Below are 6028 nucleotides of genomic sequence, written 5' to 3' on the forward strand. Positions count from 1 at the left end.
AACTTCTTAGGTTGTAAGTGTTAAGTTTTGAGTTTTAAGCTTTGACATGACATGTGCGACAAAGATACCAAATAGAGTAAACCTTTCGGCACAATAAATTCGTTATGGTGTCTTTAGTTGCCGTATACGGTGTCATATTAGGTTAGCAGAAAAATATTGGTATGACGCCTCGCCCAATATTTTTCTGCTAACCTAATATGACACCGTATACGGCAACTGAAGACACCGTAACTAATATTATACCGTTGTCAAGCAAGACTTAATGAGGAACATTGTACAGAATATATATAGTAGGCGGATGATCAACAGAAGAGAATTAACACTGACACCAACTGCATAGATGAGTGGGATAACATGAGTACGTAATGACAACAGAAGGATAATACTGTCACCACATGATGGACAGAGAACACATAGGTGGAAGCCAATGGGACAATAAGCCAAATAACAGGATAAGTTTCCATAGGCGTGTGGTGATTATTGCTTAATGAGTTCATAGTAGGCGGATGGGATGGAAGGGCCTTATTCTCTGTTGATTGATGGCATGATATCCCACTCATGTATGCAATTGTTGTTACTGTTCATCTTCCACCTACTATATATATTCTGTACAATGTTCCTCATTCAGTCTTGCTTGACAACGGTGTAAGGATCTATACCGACACGTCACCTTTACAGTTTTAAAGAAGTTGTTGTCCTTATATTCTGTCTACTTCGTATGTCTGATGAATAGAACCACCCGACAAACATTTCCGTCTAAAACACTGCCCCTTACAGGAATTCGAATAATTATTTTACACTATGCATGGTTTAAATGTTGACAATGTTGTATTTTAAAGGATGGCAAAATAAAATATAACACAGTATATCTTTCTACATTTCGAAATCATGCTCATTATCTGCAATGAAAGTAACACTAGATGGAGATATAAACAATACAACAATAGGGTCCACTACTAATGCAACAACATCAAAGGGCGCGGATAATGACTTTTAGAATACAACCATTGCAACACATTTTCCTTAGTTTAAACAACGGGAGAGAGAGTTTGTTTAGCACCCCTTCAACAGTATTTAAGTTTTGTTTTGTTTATAAATTTTTATTCAGTCATATTCACATGATACATATGCACTCGAAAGGCAATACAGCTTTATGAATACAGGTACTTCTCAAGAGGATATGGTACAGAGGAGGCCTAGGGCAAAATCCACATCATGGTACAGATGAAGGCATATTTATGTATACAATTAAGAAGATGCGGTATTTATGGTACATCAAATTATGTTGCAAACATCAAGTGAATAAGTTATTTTGCAGTTTGAGTAAACAAAGCCCATTTTCTATTAAAGGCAGAGAAGTCGTTATTTCTACGTGCAATATGATATTCAACGTCATAGATACTTCTTATTGTGTTCTTAAAAGCAACAAAGTCAACATTTTCATTCTTAATACACTGGACAAAGATAAATCTTTTAGCAGCTACAATCAAATGGTTAATTAATACATCAGTGGTACCAAAGAGGAGCTCGTTGTCAGTTATAAGGATTTTTCTATGCAAGATATGAGTCAAATAAATACAGAAATCTGACCAGAAGTTCTTAACAACATGACATTCGATATAAACATGAAATACATTTTCTTTGTGAGTATGACACATAGAACACTCATCGTTATCAATAAGTTTCATTCTTAATAACTCACGTTTAGTAAATATTACTTTATGAATAAATCTAAACTGGAAGTCCCTGAGTTTTGTGTCCTTTAACCAATGGAAATATACACTGAATATTTGATTCCATGGAAAAGAACATCCTAGCTGATTTTCCCATTTCAAACAAGATTTGGGGAGAGGGAGGGAATTCCCTATCAGTTTATTATAAAACACTTTTGTTCCTTTAATAGAACGTGTAAGATCATAAATCCAAGGAGATACTGTGAGATTAATTAGAAGAGGAATGTAGATTTTTATCAATATTTTGTCTCCAACTTCTTGGAATATTAAAAAGCATACGGCTATAGTCGAGAAAAGTTCCTTTAAGATCATAAAGTTGTTGTAAACGTGGGAAAGGGATCCATCCGTTTTCATCATACAAGTCTTTTATTGTAACTATACGTTTTTTAAACCAGTCATTAAAAACTAATACTGGTTCTCTAAAATAATGGTTTAACCATATGGGTTGGGAAGCAGTTTCTGCTTTTTCTAAGTCTTCAAAGTTATATGAATGCATAAAGTCACTCCAGGCTATAAGGGTATCTTTCCAGAAAGGATTTACAATTTTCCAATTCTTGTGCAAACTGGCACCTAAAGTGTAGATATGAGCCAGCTGAAAACTAGCAAGGTCATAGTTAATGTTTTTTTCGCAATATCTTTCGCAATATCTTTTCAATCTACCTTGACTGTAATTCCTTTTCAAATAATCCCTCTTAATCTTATCTCTTTTGCCACTCCAAATAAAGTTAAAAAGAATTCTATTCAACTGATCAATAAAAGCTTTTGATGGATTTGGGAGAGCGGAAAAAATATGTACAAGGGTAGAGAGAATTAAAGTCTTAACAACTGTTATTTTACCCATCAAAGTCAAATTACGTTTTTTCCATTTGCTTATAATACAATAGATATTATCCAGGCGTTTTTTAGTGTTGATTACCCAAAGGTCTTTCAAGTCAACATTAAAACATATGCCCCAAACTTAAAAGTTGCCATCATGCCAATCTAGCTTTAAGTTAGGACAAAATCGGACTTTGCTACCAGCCATACTGCCTATCCATATTGCTTTGGTTTTTTCAAAGTTCATCAAAGTTAATCCTGAGATTTTGTAAAAAGTTTCAAGTGTATTCATGGCTGATTTTAATGATTTTTCCGAGCCATCTAAAAAAAGTTGGATGTCGTCAGCATATTGGCCCAATGTGTGTTCAATATCGTGTAGAAGTATACCTTTTATATCTTCATTATTACGAATCATGATACCGAGAATTTCAGCTACGAAAAGAAACAAATAGGGGGAAATTGGGTCACCCTGTCTACAACCTCTTTCATTCATGAAAAATTTAGAGAGGTGGCCATTTTGGACAATACAAGAAGAGGCATTAGATATGAGTATATGTATCCATTTAATCATATTTAAGTTATATCACGGCACGGCAGCTTAATTTGGTAGGAAGGCCAAAAGTGATGCAGGTCTTTGATGAAACCCACGAAGTCGGGTATAACAGTGACAAACCAAGTAACAGGTTTCTGGCACGCCTAAGGAACGCAGCTCCACTAAACGAAATTCTGCGCCTTAGACGACTGAGACAGCGTGAACCCTTCCGAAGACAGATTAAGTGAACTTACCAGTGTTACCAGAATTTTACCAACGTTGTGGTGTATTCTGTGAAAAAGGCTTCCCGCTATTAAATTTTAGTAATTTTTTTTCGAGCTAGTTCTTTTTATTTTAGCTATGGGGCGCACGGGTGGCCCAGACAGGTGCCGCGATTCGCTGTCTAGAGTTCCGTCCCTTGGGCACGCCAGAAACCTATGATTGTGGGTTCAAATCCCGGTTCGCCCCGATTATGTTTCTAGGTTTGTCAGCACAATACCCGTACTCGTGGGTTTCACCGAAGTGGTAAACGTCTGAGACCTGCATCACTTCGGGCTTTCCTCCCACATTACGCTGACACGCCGCGATATAACTGGAATACTGTTAAAAGCGGCGTTAAAGGTGAAATGCAGAAACATGTCATTGCTTAGGTTCTCTTTGTTCTTGCCAGGAAATTAAGAGAAATGTGGCACTTCTTATCACAAAATGACGTGATGAGAGAAAACAAAATGTCGCTCAAGCTCTTAAAAGTTCTTGCCAGCTGTGCTCTTACACCTGGAAAAAAAGTGAAACACAACTCTTTAGTCTCATATATTCCGAGCTTCAATGTACTTTTCAGAAATAAATACATATATGACATTAACCTCCTTTTCATAAATGTCCAAGATACTTTCCTTCGCTTATCGATGGTAAGTGCAATAACACTCTATGTTCCTAGGGTTGACCACAAGGACTGAGTCGCATCATACGAGCGAGTGAGTTAGTATGGCTTTACGTCACCTTTATTTCCAAAATATAGTGAGTGAGTGAATATGGTTTTACGCGGCTTTAAGCAATATTCCAGCAATATCACGACGGGGGACACCAGAAATGGGCTTCACACATTGTACCCATGTCAGGAATCGAACCCGGGTCTTCGGCGTGACGATCGAACGCTTTACCACTAAGCTACCCGACCGCCCCTCCAAAATATATGTCATATAATAAATGTATGATGTAAGGTGTTGACGCGCAAATAGTCACGTCCTCTGGGAAAATCTGAGATCTTTTGTGGGAGTAACATACTTCTTTGTGTCTTTGTGTCTTTGTGTCTGTTGAAGAATATATAGCCACTTTTAGCAATATCACGACGGGGAACACCACAAACGGGTTTCACACATTGTGCCCATGTGGGAATCGAATCCGGGCCTTCAGCATCACGGGCGAACGCTTTAACCACTGGACTACCCCCACCGCCTACGCATCATACGAAGCGAAGAAGAAGAAGAAGAAGAAGAAGAAGCATTAGAAGGGGGAGTAGTCGATTAACTATTGCCACAGAATAGTTACAAAAGATGTCATTATTTAACTGATTTCGGTTTCTGTATTTCTTAAGTAGGAAGCCCCCCTGTAAACAACACGAAATGTGTCTTTTCGGAAAATAAATACAGGTTACCATTTATAAAAATGTTATTATATTTCGAAATATATAGTTAGGAGTTACTTAATTACTTTTCCAGATGGGTGTATATATCTCTTTCAGTGACACGTGTGTGCGTCCACTGACCACGTCGAATACTTTTACCTACCGCAGGTGGTTATCAATATGCTTATCGGAAGCTTATTCAATCCATGGCACTATTTTCATATCAATCTCCAGAGTGAGCCCTCTGTCCTGTGCGTAATTAGTGACGGGCTTCCAGCGTTAACCAGCATCTGTTGCTTATAATTACCTTCCGAATGCTGCCTTTAGTTCAACATTGCAGTGACAGATGTGCGTCTACTTCTGCGTGTTTTATACACATGTCCAGTGGTGGTAGGTAACCTTCATCATTTTTGTTGTTTAAACTGCAATCGAAATAACTTGTTCAGGTGCTCCTCATGGCCTAATATGCTTGTTCAGCAGTACCATACTGAAAGACTTATTCTGACTGTCCCCCATCTCTATTTTGTATCTTTCAATGCATCAGTGCTGAGCCAATAATCTGAAGCTCAACAGAACAAGAAGACTTTGATCCAGAGGATCAACAAAGGGAGTGGAAATTTTGTAGCACACCTACCTTTAGATGCGAGTACCTATACTGTCATAATAAGAACATACACTACTGCCCAGAAGTTCATTCCCCTTACACGCATTGAGAACGCGTGTAACACGCATGTGACACGGGTGCTCAACGAGTTGTTCACGGGTTGAGCACTCGTTGAACATGGGTGTGCACCGAGTGTGGCTGCGTCACTTGATCAAAATAATGAAAAAGACTTTTGGAAAAAAATTGGAAAAATCGGACTAGCTGATGGTAAAAATGGCCAAGTTCCTTTTGAAGTCACTGATGAAGTCACTGAAACATCCGATAAGTCTTATTCTGATGGGATATGTCTTTTGATGTTGCTATGAAACTGTATGAAAGTCTTGTGCCGGTAATGTTTTATGGAACTGGTACATGGGGATTGAACGTCTACAGAGAAGTTAATCTGATCCAAAATAGAGCCTGTAAATTCTTTCTTGGTGTTAGTAAACGTATCTCCAATATAGCTGGTAATGGAGACATAGGTCTCTCCTCCCCGTTTGTTAAATTACATGTAAATGTTTTTAGCTTATAGAAAGTTTGTGGTATACCTACCTTTAGATACCTATACTGTCACAATAAGCACATAGATATGTAGTCAAGAAGAAAACAATAGAATTGCCTGTTATACTTTCAGAATTAGGAATAAGCATATGACACATTTGAGTTTAAATGCTTATGTA

Source organism: Haliotis cracherodii, unplaced genomic scaffold (assembly GCF_022045235.1).
Source record: "Haliotis cracherodii isolate W230 unplaced genomic scaffold, xgHalCrac1.p SCAF_20, whole genome shotgun sequence".
Taxonomy (NCBI): Eukaryota; Metazoa; Mollusca; class Gastropoda; order Lepetellida; family Haliotidae; genus Haliotis; species Haliotis cracherodii.